A 16424-nucleotide genomic window follows, 5' to 3' on the forward strand; every position below is an offset into this window, starting at 1 on the left:
ATATGTTGGAGTGTTGCCTCTATGTTTTCTTCTAAGGGTGCAGAGTTTCTGGTAATTCCTAGTCTTTGATTCATTTTGAGTTGATTTTTGTGCAGGGTGAGAGAGAGTTTATAGTTTCATTCTTCTGCACAGTTGTCCCAGCACCATTATTTTAAATGTTCTTTTCTCCAATGTATGTTTTTGGCACCTTTGTTGAGGATCTGTATCTGTGTGGGTTTATCTCTGTATCTTCTATTCTGTACCATTGTTCTATGCGTCTGTTATTAAACCAGTACTTTGCAGTTTTTGTTACTATAACTCCATAGTATAATTTAAAGTCAGGTATTGTGATGCCTCCAGTATTGCTTTTTTGACTTAGGATTACTTTGTTTATTTTGGGTCTTTTATTATTCTAAATGAATTTCAGGACTATTTTTTTCCCTAATTCTGTGAAGAATGTCTTTTGTGTTTTAATGGGAATTGCATTGAATCTATATATTGCTTTTGGTAGTATAGTCATTCTAGCCATGTTCATTCTGCCTATCCATGAACATAGGAGGTCTTTTCATCTTCTTGTATCTTTAACTACTTTCTTCAGTGTTCTATAGTTCATTGTAGAGGTCTTTTAGCTTTTTTTGATTAAATTTATTCATGGGTTTTGTTTGTTTGTTTTTATGCTATTGCAAAGATGATTGTTTTCCTAATTTCTTTTTCAGCTGATTCATTCCTAGAATAAAGGAAAGTTATTGATTTTTATATGTTGATTTTGTAACCTGCTATTTTGCTGAATTATTGGCTCCATAAATCTGCTGGCAGAGCTTTTTGAATCTTCTAAGTATAGGATTCTCTCTCTCTATCTATCTATCTATCTATCTATCTATATATATAGACTTCTTCTTTTTCTGTTTTTAATCCTTATTATTTCCCTCTCTTGCTTAATTTCTCTGGCCAGAATTTCTAGCACTATAATGAATAGAAGTGATGAAAGAAGACATCCTTGCTTGTTCCAGACTTTAAAGGAAATGCTTTCAGTTTTTCCCCATTCAGTGTGATGTGGGTTTGGGGTTTGTTATGTATAGCCTCTATGGTGTTGGGATAAGTTTCTTCTATTCCTAGTTTTCTCAGTGTTTTTTTTCTCATAAATGGGTGCTGAATTTTGTCTGCATCTATTGAGATGACTATATTATGTCTGTCCTTACTTCTATTTGTGTGGTAAATGACATTATTGATTTGTGTGTTAAACTATCCTTGCATCTCTGAGATAAAATCGACCAGTTCATGATGTACAATCTTCTTAATATGCTATTGAATACCATTTGCTAATATTTTATTAATAATTTTTACTTCTAAGTTCATCAGGATATTGGTCTGTTGTTCTCTATCCTGTTTTCTTTTTTGGGGGGGGGTCGTGTACAGGGGATTAAACTCAGGGGCACTCGACCACTAAGCCATATCCCCAGCCCTGTTTGGTATTTTTATTTAGAGATAGGGTCTCACTGAGTTGCTTAGCACCTTGCTTTTACTGAGGCTGGCTTTGACCTCAAGATCCTCCTGCCTCAGCCTCCAGAGCCTCTGGTATTACAGATGTGCACCACCACACCCAGTTTTTTCTCTTTCCTTGATGTATCCTTACTATTTTGTGTATCAGGATGAAGTACTGGCATCACAGAATGAATTTTAAGTGTTCCACATCTTTCTATCTCATGGAATAGTTTGAGAATAATTTGCATTAGTTTTTCTTTAAAGATCTGATAGAATTTCCCTGAGAATCCATCTGGTCTTTGGCTTTTCTTTGTTGAAAGGCTTTTTATTACTGCTTCTATCTTATTGCTAGTTATTGGTCTGTTTGGGTTTTCTATAAATTTTTTATTTAATTGTGGCAGGTCTTGTGTGTTCAGAATTGTATCCATGTCTTCTAAGTTTTACAATTTATTGGAATATAAATTTTCAAAATAGTCCCTGATGATCTTCTGGATTTCAGTGGTGATTTCTCCTTTTGTATCTCTATTAATTTGGGTTCTCTCTCTCTCTCTCTCTCTCTTATTTTTTTTGTTTGGCTAAGGGTTAATTTTTCTTATTTATTTTTTCAAAAACCCAACTATTTCATCCATTATTTGTATTTTTAAATTATTCTCTATTTTATTGATTTTAGCTCTGATTTTAATAATTTCTTTCCTCTTTAAGTTCTGAAATTGTTTTTTTTCTTGTTTTTATAGGAACTTGATATGCATTATTAGGGTGTTTATTGGCATCTTTTTGATTTTTTAATGTCAGCACTCATAAGCTTTCCTTTTAGAATTGCCTTCATAGTGTTCCAGAGTATATTAATAAATTTAAACCTTGGTAAAAGAATTTAAAGATGATGTTAAAAAAGGAACTTCCTCAAGTTTTTGCTTCATCAAAAGCAAAAACATTTGTGCTTCACATAACACCATCAAAAACAATAAAAAGCTACTCATAGAACAAGAGAAAATACTTGTGAATAAAATCTGATATAGGACTTATTTCCAGAATATATAAAGAACTCTTATGACTTAACAATAAGAAATTGAACAGATATTTCTCAAAAAAAGCATTTTTCATGTGCTTATTATTAACCAATAAGCACATGAAAAATGCCCAGCATCATCAAATTTTTAGAAAATTCAAATAAAAATTTTAATGAAGCCTCACTTCTCACACATTAGGTTAAAATGAAAAGGAGAGACAATAACAAGTGTTGAAGAAATAGAGAAATTTGAATTCTCATATGTTGCTAATGGGAATTTCAAATGGCTCAGCTATTTTGGAAAATAGTTTTTGTTCCTTAAAACATATAGTCATAATGTGACCCAGCAATTCTACCCCTAGAAAGTTGAGAACATATATCCATGCCGTAACCTATAAATGTTCATGGCAACATTACAATAGCCAAAAAAGTGGAAACAATCCAAACGTTCATCTACTGATGAATGGTTAAAAATATGGTGTATTCATACAATGTAATATGATTTATCAGTATAGAGGAGTAAAGTACTAACTCATGCTACTGCCTGGATGAACTTTGAAAACATTATGCTAAGTGAAAGAAGCCAGTCATATGAAGGCACATAATGTATGATTCCTTTTGTATGAAATGTTCTGAATAGGCAGTGCAAGGAGACAGAGTAGGTTAGTGGTTGACAGGGACTTAAGGGAGGGAGGAATAAGGAGTATTGAGGAATAATGAGCGTGGGGTTTCTTTCTGAAGTGATAAGAATTAGGTAGTGATGATGCTTGTACAACTATTGGAGAAATTAAAAATTGATTTTATACTTTAAAAGAATGAAGCTGATGCTATGTGGATTATTTCTCAAAAATGTTTTATAAAAATATATACATTATGTATATGAATTATTTGTTTCTAAGCTTCAATCTCATTTTCAATTCATATTCCTACTCCAAACGCCCCACCTCACCCCACCGCACTTATGTTCTGTCCTAGTATCTTGACTCAGATCCTTTGCTCTGAGGGCAAGGAGAAGAAAGAGAGGAAAGATGGCTGCCTTCTCACCTGACCATCCATTGCAATGATCTCCTTAATTGGTTACATTTTTGTCCTAGCTCATTGTCTGTACAGGCTTGATGTAGATAGGTAGAAGCCACAAAAATCTTCATCATTCATCTCTTCTAAATTTTTCTAAGCATAGGGGTCTCTTGCAAACCTTAGCAACATCTTTGGCTAATAGTAGCCACCTGGTAGCATTAGTCATTCTTCCCCTTCTGCGTGTATCTCTGGAGTTCACATACATCACAGTTCTTGGCAGGATCTCCCCACATCTTTTCTATCTTCATGGCCCTCAAGCAGTAATATATTGTGGGAGGAAAAGAAGATTCTAAATCACAATCCCTGTAGATGGTAGGAGAGGAATGTCAGTGAATGCCTTGCTCAACAGTGTAAGAAACTATTTTTCATCAAAAATTTAGAAGTTTTTTGTTTGTTTGTTTAATTTTAGTTTCTTTTTCCTCTCCTCTGAATAAAAACAATTAGTTTACATTGATGCTCACCTGAATTATTAGAAAAATTTAGGATGAATTGAGTATGAGTAATTCTTTTATCTGATGTTTGTTATTGTTTATTTTGAAAAATGTGTAGGTAGTGGATTGTATCTGTTTAGAAGGATAAGATTTCTGTCTTTACAATCTTATAAAGGATGGCCTGCAATGTGTCACATTCTACTTTATTGCTTAATGATTAATAAATGTGTTTTCTTTCTCTAAAAATATAAGTAAATAAATAAATCACAATCCCTGCCATTCAGGTGCCTTAAATCTTGCTGGGGAAATTCTATGGCTATCACTGGTTGCCAATCTAGTATCAGTTTTCCAACCCAAACTGACCCCAGATTTTTTTCTAGCATCACCTATCATTGTCCGAAGGCTTATCCTTTTTAGATTAAACCAATCTTTATAATCTCTCTGCAGTGATATGTTCGGATATCAGTGACAAAATTTGAAGAAAGAAAACATAAGAAGCGGTTTACTGCAAGTTCTAGGGACAGTCTTCCTCATTCTTCTGGGAGATCTAACAGTAATTTTCCCTGCAAAGATGAAGAAGGACATAGCACAAACTGCTATTGTCTCACCCCCACAGTGTGTGATCCAGCTGAAACTGAGTTCCACATTGTGGGTAGTAGAGTGTCAATGTGAGTTCCTAGGGTAGAGATAGAGCAGCTGAGTCAACCAGTCAAGAGGTGGGATTTTTTGGTTCCCTTTTTAGGAAGTTTATAGATTTATTGGCTGTGAAAGCCAGTTTGAATTGGATTTTCTTATATTTCCAATCAGAGGTAATTCTGAGCTAATCACAGAAGTAAACAAAAAAAAAAAAAAAAAAAGAAAGAAAGAAAAAATCACCCATTGTGGGCTAAGGAAAACCCAAACTCATGTACCTTCTTTGTTCCATCTTTCATGCTGAGCCTGATTAACAGTATGTTCTCACACACAGAGACATTAATTAGGAATGCCCTTCACAGAACGCCGAATCCATCTTCCCCAGAAGGTTTCTTGTTTGTAGCTCAATATCACTCTGACACCAGATCAAAAAGTTTGTTTAGTAACTATCAAAGAAATATGTTGCTTCAGCAACTCTACCTCTTCTTCTTCTTTCTTTAAGTCATAAAAATTGACATATATAACTGTTAGACAAAAATTACAGGAGCCATTGTTTTGAACTAAGCTCCTGTACTGAGCCACAACAGACTAGGCTAAAAATAAAAATGGAGTCACTCATGCTAAAGTTCCACATCACCAAATTGAAACCAAGCTGTTTATTGAACCTTTGAGAACAGCCCAAATTCTCAAACAAAATTCTCAAATTTTGCAAGTTTCAATGGACGTGATAACGAAGTTCCCTGTCTTAATGCCCTCCACAAAAAAGTTATCTAAAGAAACCTGATGTTAACCAATCCGTTTGTTTCCTATTGTGTCTCCCTTTCCCTGCCTTTTACAGAGAACAACTTTGAAATGACCAATCCATTTTTTTGTTCTTTCGTTTCTGCTTTCTTCAACCTTTTTCTATTTATAAAACCAATCTCCTCTTCTCCATTCTGTAGGACCCATTCTATTTTATGGAATGAAGTGCTGCCTGATTCTGGAATTCAAAATAAAGTCAATTAACATCGTTTGAACCACTGTTGTGACTTTACCCACATAACTCACGGACACACAGTGTACACATCTGAAGTGTACGTATTGGTGAGTCTTACACATGTATACTTTCATTCAACAACAACCCACATGAAGAAACAGGCAGCTGCAGTGCCTGGTGGGTTCCCTCATGCTTCTTTCTTCTCTATCAAGTCCCACCCCTGCAAAGCTGCACTCCTGTTCTTTTTCTGTCACTATGATTAGTGTTGCCTGTCCTTGATCTTCATATTAAATGATTCAGTCTGCATGTGCTTTGTCAGGTCTGATTTTTTTGTTGTTTATGATTATGTCTGCAATTGTCATCCATGTGGCTGTATTCCGCGGTAATTTGTTCTTTCTCTTTACAGGGTAGAAATTTCATTATTGAATATCCCATTATTTATATAGATAGATGTTTGGATTTTCTAATGTCAGGGTATCACAAATAAAGCCTCTATAAACATTCTTGTATGTATCTATTTGTGATTTAGCTATATATCCAATTTCTGTCAGGTATATAGCTGCGAGTGAAAACTGTAGGGTGTATGTCCATTCAATTTTTATAGAATGCCAAACAGTTTTCTAAAGGAACCAGCCACTTCCCACCAACAATCTAGGCAAGTTTAAGTTGTTTCACTTCTTCTCCATCACTTGGTGGTGGAGGTCTTTAAATCTCAGTTATTCTATGGAAGTATAGTGACATCTAAATTTTTATTAGTGCTGTACTGGTAACTGATGATGTTCAACATCATTTTAATATTTATTGGCTATTTGGATATTCTCATTTGCCAACTGCCTGATCAAATCTTTTTACTATGTAGTAAAACAATTGCAATAACTTAAAATTGGGTCAAAATTTTTTTTGGTAGGAATTCTTCGAATACTTGGAATGAATCCTTTGCCAAATATATGTGTTCCAAATATCTCCTATCAGTCTATAATTTGCCTTTTTGCTTTCAATGTTAAACAAAAAGGTATTTTTTAAAAAACAGTGCTGGGGATGGAATCTAAGACCTCATGCTAGGCAAGTGTTCTACCATTGAGCTATACCCCTCACCAAAAAATTCTTAATTCTAATGAAAACCAGTTTATTGTTCTTTGCTATTATGACTACTGTTTTGTGTCCTGTTTATAAAATATTTGCCTCTCATGGTCTAAAGATACTCTTCTGCATTTTTTCTAGAACTTTATTGTCTTATCTTGCAGGTCAATGATCTATCTGAAATTGCTGTTTTATGTAGGTAGAGGTCAAGTTTTTTTTTAAACAATACAAACATGTAGTTGATCTAGCATCTTTATTGAAAAGCCCATATTTCTCCCTTATTTTAAATTGGATGATTCAATATGTGTGTGTATATTCTGAACATTCTAGTTTGTTCATTAGTCTATTAATCTATCTTTGCACAATTATCATAATCTTAATTACTACTGTAGTTTTACAGAAGACCTTGATATTAAATATTGGAAGTCCTCCAACTCTGTCCTTTTTCAAGATTGTTTTAGATGGTTCTATACATTTTCATATAAATTTTGGATTCAGTTTGTCAATTTAAAAACATTGCTTAGCATCCCTTATTTGGGATTCCATTGACCCTCTAGGAAAAAAATGGAGAAGAAGTAAAATTTTGCCACAAGTTAATTCCCAGGTCCTGAGCATGGGACATCCCTCCAATTTTTTTTTTAGCTCTTTGAAGACCCTTGATTTCTTGCTACAGTATTTTGCAACTTTCCATGGTCTTGGACATCTTTTGTTGGATTATTCCTAGATACTTGATAGAGGATTTTAATGCTATTGAAAAATGATATTTTCCCCTCATAATCCATTAATTTTTCTTTATTTTAAGAAAATTAAAGAGCTTTATTGACATATGCTGTACCTATTTAAGTGTACAATATGATAAGTTGGACATAAGTATTACAATTAAGATAATGAACATATCCCTTTTCTCAAAAATTTTCTCCTGCCCCATTACCATCTATCTCTCTTTTCTGGTCCCTCTCTTCCTGCCCTGCCCTTCCCATCCTCCACCAATCATGGACCTGCTTTCTATCACTATAGATTAGTAGACAAGTTTCTAGAATTTTTATGAATTTTTTTTTTTGGTCTGACTTTTTGTTCAGCATAACTATTGTGAGATTAATCTGACATATGTCACCAATTCATTCTTTAATTGCTTAGTATTGTATGAATGTATCACAATTTACTTGAGCTTTGGATGGAATTTGGGTTATTTCCAGTTTGGGAATATTACAAATAGAGCTGCTATGAACATTTGTATGAATCCGCATTTGCTTAAAGTTTTATATTTAAATTGGTTCTTGTGAGTATACTGAAATATAATTGATTTTTGTGTGTGTGTGTATCGACCTTGAATTCAGTGACCTACTACATTCACTCCTATTTGTTTATAGATTCTTTAGGGTTTTCTGCACATGCAATGTGTTAACCTAAATGAAAAATAATCAGGGAGTGATTGTTCAACGAATAATGATATTTATTTGGGAATAGCATTGCAATGGGAACAGCAGAGTATTGCAGTGGGAATACTCATGCCATAGCAAACACGGACAGATTCAAAAAGGTTAAGCCAAGGGGACGTTGTTAAGGACAATAATGAGGATGATTGCATCAGATATTTGAAATAGTACTGCTTGATCACATGATTAATAATAAGAGGGGTGTCATTATGATGCTGATACAGGCAGATGCTGGCCATGTCCTTGTAGAATTACTTTTTGTGTAAGGTTGTGGTGGTCTCTGTGCTTGTAGTTCTGACAGAGTTTTGTGATACTTAACCCCAGACAATCATGGGTAAAAATCTTTCTTCAGAACCTCTGAGCTTCATTTGCCTTTTCTTGGTAGAGTTGACACAAGCAACTCTATTTTTAAAAACCAAACATTGGTGCGTTATAATTAAAAATAATAGTGGAATTCATTATGCCATAGTCATACAGGCACATAAAATAATTCATGAACTCCATTTTGATTCTGACAGTTTTAACCTTTCTTTCACACTTCACCTATGAATAATGAGAACTTTACTTTTTCTTTCCTGTCTTTAAGTTCTTTTACTTGCCTTATTATACTGGTAGGTTTTCTACTACAATGTTGAGTAGAAATGTGATAATGGATACCCTTTTCTTTTTCCCTAATTGACAGGGAAAGCATTCAACATTTTGTCAATAATCATGATATTGTTCTATAATTTTTTTGTAAAAATGCTTTGTCTATTCCTAGTTTTGTGTTTTTGCTTTTTATGACTGGGTCTCAAATTTCATGTAATTTTTTGACAGTATTGAGATATTATGTTTTTTCATCTTTTATTCTACCAATCTTTTGGATTATATTGATTGATCTTCAAGTGTTAAATACCACTGCACTTCTGAAATAAACCTAAATAATGATTCATTTTCATGGTAACTCTAGGAATAGGGGGATTCTATATAAATTAAGTCTATTGTTATTCTGAGATCAAAACTCTTCTTTAAAACGTGTGTGTGTGTGTGTGTGTGTAAATATTTCGAAGTTGCTTTGCTTGCTTTCATGCCCTTTTAGTCATAATATACTGAAAACAATTACATTTTTAATTGACTTGGAGTTATTATTGTCATTGACATTTATTCCATGGATATTTATTTTATGCCTTACATTCCATTATATAGAAGAAGTAATGACCACTGATTAGGATGTGCTATAATAGTCAAGATCTGAAGATGTGTTCTGTAACTACACAGCACTCTGGATTTTTACTATTGCTGCTATTATTTTTGTTGAGTACCTCATATTGCTTTTTCCTTGTTTCTTGTTGTTTGAATGCTAAGTATTCTTACTGCTTTTATGTACTTTTTTTTCCTGGTGTTTATATTTTTCTCTCTCTTTCTCTGATTTTTCTAATAAGAAGTAAATAGTTAACTAAACTTGTTAAATTTGTATGTAAAGTAAGAGTAACTTGGTTCTGAGTGAGGGTATAGAAGATATTCCTGAAAGAAAAAAGCCCATGATCTTTATATTGCTAATGCTGGTTCCTTATCCTCATGTTCTCTGTTCTGTGTTAACTGAAGCTGCAGGACAAATGTTTGTGTTCCCCTGATTCATGGGCTGAGAGTATATGATGGTGTTGGGAGGCAAAGCCTTTGGGAGATGATTTGGACTTGACAGCAGCTCATGACCAGAGCTCCCTGGCCCCTTCCACAATGTAAAGATAGTGAAAAGATGGCGCTCTATGAACCAGAAGCTGAACCTCACCAGATAGAGTCTGCCAGCATCTGGATCTTGGACTTCTTGGCCAACTGTGAGAAATAAACTTCTAATGTTTACAGGGGACCCAGTTTAAGGTCATTTATTATGGCAGCTATTCATTTATTATGAATCAACTAAGAAAGTTGAGATCGCTGGATAAGTATATGATATTGTAATATATCATCATCTAGGCAGGCTGGACTTCATTCAAGTCTTAATAATTGAGAGTATTAATAGTGATGATAATCAAGCCAAATACAATAGTATATGTAATTTATATAACATATCGTGATTTTATATAAAATGAAATTATCAACTTTTCATATATAAAAGTATAGTTTATGAATTCAATTAATAAATTCTGTTTATAATAACAAACTAAAATGGCTAAACAGATTTTTTAATATTCCCTAGCCACAAAACTGAACTATCATCTCTTAGCTTCACTTTCTTTATAAGCTCATGGTCCTTACACTTGACTTTATTTATAGCTCCTGGTAAGATCTCCAACCTAGTTATTAAGCACATATTATGTACCAGTTCTTTTTTTAATCACTGGAACACAACATTGAAAACATCTCTCAAGGGGTTCCATCTGATTTGATAGCTCACATTTGGGTGGTTTGGGGTTCCCTACACCTCTAGGGTCCTTTGGAGATGTCTGGAGATGTTTATAATTTTCACAAATGGATGGGGAGCTGGCACATATGTGCTCCTGGCATGCAGTGGACACATGCCAGAGAGGTCATTAAACATCTTGCAGGGCACAGGATAGGCCTAAAGCAAAGAATGATCTGGTCTCAAAGATTAATAGAGCTGAGGCAAGAAATCCTGCTCTTGGTAGATGATGAACACATAGATAGATAGCTACAAGAAGGGAGTAAATGTGGTGTTGGCTTTTTTTTTTTTTTTTGAGTATCACGTATTAACAGAGTATCAAGGTAGGGCTGTTTTTGATGACATATTCTTTATAGCTACATTAAAACATGTTTTAATCATGGAAAATTTTAAGCACGTAAAAATAAAGTATAATAAACCCTATATACCAGCTTTAACCATTATCAAATATTAATTTTATTTCATATGCTGATGTCCCCTCCCTTCCACCTTGATAGAGTATTCTAAAACAAACCTTCATTCACATCACATACTTTTATTTGTAACCATTTCAGTGTGTACTTTTAAGAGAAAAGGGTTTCATTTTAAAAATGTAACTATTTATTTTTAATCACAGCTTTAAAAAAATCCTTAAAACACAGATATATTCTTTACATAGAAAACAAAAACAAGAATAAGAAGGGCCCTATCATATTTGTTGGATGTTATTAACAGATGTTTGACCTGCCTGCCCCAGCAACATCCTCTAGTTTTGAGGTGAAGAGGCTGAAATCTTTCTTCTCTTGTGTACCTTGTCAATTTGCACATTCTGTCAGAAGACTCCATGCTGAGTGATGCTACCTGGGCAAAGATCTAACATGAAATATTGGTCCAATTATTTTTTTAACATTGGCACAATCCACAGACCTGATTAAAATTCATTTGCACATCCAAACTGTCTGGTCAGGGCAAGATCAACAACAAACTGTTCCCTATGGCAAGTTCTTTCTTCATGCATCAGAGCAGGATGTAATTTCTCAACCTGCTTGGCCATCTTCCCTAAGAACAAAATGGTTCTGACCTAGAATTTCACTTGCTTCTGCATTTGGGAGCAGGAGAGGCGAATGGCATTTGTATTTTTTGGATTAAGCCAACTGTAGAAAATTCCAAATAGATTTCATGAAAATGAGTCAAGAAGAAGGCAAAGACATTAAAATTAACATCTTGCCTCCTGACTCTTTTCTTATGAGGTGCATCTGAGCAACGAGTATAGCAGAGAGCTCTGAGGATCTCCTAAAGACGAATCACCATGGTTTTGGAGGGAAGGAGCCTGGGTTCGATATCTCATTCTTCCTTGATCAGGCACCCTCCACTTTCTCTTTTATTATTATAATTATTTTGGGTATCAGGGATTGAACCTAGGGGTGCTTAATCACTGAGCCCCACTCAGTTCTTTTTTTTTGTATTTTACTTTTGTATTTTACTTAGAGGGTCTTACTGAGTTGCTAAGTGCCTGCTAAGCTGTTGAGGGTGACTAGATATAGATAGATATCCTCCTACCTCAGCCTCCTGAACTGCTGGAATTACAGGCATGTGCCACCACACCCAGCCCACTTTCTTATCTATTTCCTTACTCTAAAATATGTAAAGTAATAGTAGCTGGGGATGAGTTATTGGAAAGAATTAGTATAAAATGTTTATTATGGTGCCTGCTAAAGTAAATGCTTAATAAGTGGTAACCATTATTATCTGCTGAAAGATGTTTGAGTTCCTCCATTCTAGGAAAATGGGTGAGAAAAGTAAGTGTCTTAGCCTGTGCTGTCCAATATATGTCCATGTGATCACAAAGCACTCAAAATGTGGTCAGTCTGCACTGAGATGTGCTGTAAGTATCAAATTCCCACCCAATTTCCAAGTCTCAGTTTGACAAAAAAAGAATATAAAGTATCTCATTAATAATTTTATATTAATTAGGTGTTAAAATAATAATCTTTTGGGTACATTGGCTTAAAATAAGTTCATTAAAATCATTATTAACTATTAATACTAATGTTTAATATATATTATAAATTGTTAATATTAATTTACTTCTTTTTTTTAAATGCAGCTATTAGAAAATTTAAAATGAAGGCTCTGGATGTGGCTCAGTGGTAGAGCTCTTGTGTAGCATGCTCAATCCAACATAGACCAAAAAAAAAAAAAAAAAAGGGAAGAAAGAAAAGGGAACAATGAGGTTGGCATAATCTTTCTCCTGGGCAGCCATGGTTTAGGCAGTACTATCCTGAACTTGTGTGAAAGGGATCCTTGCATATCACACACTCACACACAAACAAATTCATTAAAGAATACATGGGCTCCTCTGACTCAGGATCAGTTCCCAGCTGAGGCACTGCAGAACTACATGCCTAAACATGTGCAAACATGTGCTCTCGGAGTAAGCATTGTTCAAGACTCAGGGAATCCATATTTTATATCCCAATACCATGAAGGTTTATGGGTTGTACCACTAACTGTGGAGATGGACATTGCTCCTAAGTCTGGGGAGAAATTGAGTGGGGAAAACACTGTAATGAAAGGCAAATCAATTAATTTATCAAAGCTTTCCCTGTGGCAATTGGTTTTGTGTAACAAGACATCATTCCCCAATAGCTCTGCCCCTCCATGTTCTTGCTTCTTTTTTGTGGTTTTGAATGTGCTTATGAATTTGCAGCAATGCACATGGGTCAGAGGACTGTGGTGGCATTGGAAGCCCTGCCAGGATCCCCCCTTCCATCCTGGCACTCCCTTTTTCTGTTTCAGGGGGTACTGCTCCAAGACAGTTCCCAGACACCTGCACTTGGAGGTATCACCTGGGTGACGCCATTGCTCACTGAAGCTGTAGAACTCCCACAGATGTGGCCAAGGCTAGACTTGGTCTGAGACGACATGAATTTTCATCTCCTTCCCTTCTTCCCTGGTTCCTCACAGGTATTTTTCCCAAGAGCCTGTCTTCCATAAATCATGTGCTCTCAGATCCAGTGAGTGGGGAACTGACCTAACAGCAACATTTTGCAATATTAATTGATATATATGTATTTATATCTTATATATCATATTATTTATACATAAATATATAATAATTATTATTTATATGCCATTGTTTATTTGTATCTGCTTAGGGGTTGGGGAATTGGTTCTAGGACTCCCCTCCCATCCCATACCAAAATCCAAGGGTACTCAAGCCCCGTTTATGAAATGGTATTTGCTTAGAACATATGTGCATTGTCCAATTGACACTAAATCATCTCTAAATGACTTAAAATACCAATACAATGTACATGCTACATAAATAGTTGTTATATTATTTAGGAATAATGACAACAAAGAGAGTCTGTAAAAGTTCACTACAGACACAACTTTGGATTTTAGATATTTTTTATTGAAGTTTTGAATATTTTGAAGCAGAGGCCAATTATATATAATTTGTGTAATTTATACGTAATATTAACCACTAGATGGACATTGGACACTAGACTCGTGGTGATGTAATATGAATTGTAATGCATTCTGCTGTCATAGATAACAAATTAGAATAAAAAAATAAAATTAAACAAAATTTTTAAAAATTTAAAAAATAAAAACAGATGTCAAATCCAAAAAAAAATTATGGCATATATTTACATCTTTTATAATAAACATTTACTATCCAATTAAATTAAAATGACTTAAAAATGACTTCCAGTTGTAAATAATTTTTATTTAAAATTTTGATATTAAGTTTAACTTTACATAGTAATAGGTAATTTATGACAACAGTAAACTTTTATAAACATTAATATATTTTTCATTTGCTTTATATTTAATAATATTTTAAAATTTTGCACAATTTGAATACATTTTATTTTTAGTCTCTTGGATTATTGTGGAACACAAATTATGTAAATATCTCTATAATAAAAACCTTAGTACCTTTTAGGCTTGTAGTAATATAAAATTCATAGCTCCATACATATTTTTCTATTCCTCTGTTACAAAGCTCTATTTGACAACATTACAGGAAAGAAAAAACTTTATTTAACCCTTCATTAACCTGATTTATAACTTTTAAATATTTCAATGTTTTGAATTTTAAATGTCCCCCAAAGACCAGGTACTACAGGCTTCTTAGTCTGTTGAAAGGTAATGGAACCTTTAGAAGATGGAGCCTAGTGAGGGGAAGTTAGATCACTGGGATCATGCTCTGGAAGGGAATATTGGAATTTTGGCACCTGCCTTTCTCTCTGTTTCCTGGCTGCTATGACATGAGCCTCACTACAAACCATGGTGATTATGAACTGAAACCTCTAAAAATGTGAGCCTCAAACCCTTTCCCTCTTTAAGTTTATCTTTCTCAGGTATTTTGTCGCAGTGATGGAAAGATGAATAACCTAAATACTTAGACATAAAATGGTGGTTCTCTGGTTTCTTGACTTCAGATAGGTAATTATCTAAGGGCTAGTACCAGTTTGGTGGCCTATGTAGAATTTTGGTGGCCTACTGCTTTCTGAGTGTTGTAACCTAAACTGTTTCCTAAAGTTCATTAAAGGAAATAGCTCTTTTTAAAATGGTGTAGTATCTCCTTGAATTATTGGTGCTCCTATCCCACACATACCTCCCAAATTCACTCTTAGAGTCATCTGTCTGAGCAGTGCAGTCAGCCTCCTGATGCATGTTCTGATGTGTATTTTGGCATTATGTTAGAAACACCTAGGTAGAGTCCAAAGTGTGCAGAGCCAGTCTCAGTACCTATGTCATTTTGTTTTATAAATTCCACTGGAAGCTGTGTCATGGTTTCCTCTGCCTAAGGATCTCCTTCCTGTTGATGACAAACAATAATGTCCTTTTACCCAAATCCCATTGGTTGCAGATCTGGAAAACAGTTCATGCTACCTGTACAGATACCTTAAAGTATCTCTCTTTTGCTTTGGTTTAGATTCATTAATGTGGGTTGGTCTGACTATTTAAGCTGGTACACACTGGTGTCACAGTTTTATCTTCTAAGTTTTCTTGAGGGAAGTCTCAGATTTCTAGTCCCTTGACCCATGGAAACCTCATCACCCTTTATGATACACATTCATAATCTCTTTATGATACACATAGTCTTTTACAAAAGTTGTGTATCTCCTTAAAATGGTACCCATCACATATATTTTTAAAAGGGTAAAGCCAATAATTTGTGGAAATACTTCATTTCGTCGTAGCAAATCATGGTTTCAGCAGAAACAATGACAATCCTTGTGAAGAACATCCTGGGTCTATTTCTCAGTGGCTGTTCCTTCAGGTTGGTTGTTGGATGGTATGGGTCAAGATTTTCCTTACATTGGAGACAGAAACCAAGGGAGTCCAAGTGTTCATTACTTTAAAAAAACTATTTATTTTAAAAAATCATTGTAAAATACACAGAGCATAACATTTACCACTTTCATTGTTTTTAAGTGCACACTTTGGAGGTATTATGTTTATCCACATTGTTGTTAACAACCATCCTTACCATCAAGCCACAAAACTCTTTTCATATTCCCAGACTGAAATTCTACCCATTAAACAACTCCTCATTCTCCCTCCCTCTGTGCGGGGACAGACAGATGAGGATGGTAGGAACACGAGGTTAAGAGGATAATGCTATAAAATGAGCCCACTGTGATGACCCTTGCATGCTTTCTCTTCCAAGAAGCAATTTACCTGCAGCCCTGCCTGGCCTAAGTGGACAGGATGTGTCACATTCCTCAGCAAACTATGTTATTTGTAGGAGAAATGCAGGCCCCAAATAATACCAATGGGAAGAACCCAGGAGACTTTGGTGATCAGATCCTGAAGCTTAGGGAGATAAGAGAGTTCCTCCTAACCATAAAATCTGTAAGAATGTATGGTTAAGCATCCAATTAGAACTGGTCAGCATGAGCCAACATGACCCACAGTAACTATGACAGGGGGGACTTGAAAGTGT

Source organism: Marmota marmota, unplaced genomic scaffold (assembly GCF_001458135.2).
Source record: "Marmota marmota marmota unplaced genomic scaffold, marMar, whole genome shotgun sequence".
Taxonomy (NCBI): domain Eukaryota; kingdom Metazoa; phylum Chordata; class Mammalia; order Rodentia; family Sciuridae; genus Marmota; species Marmota marmota.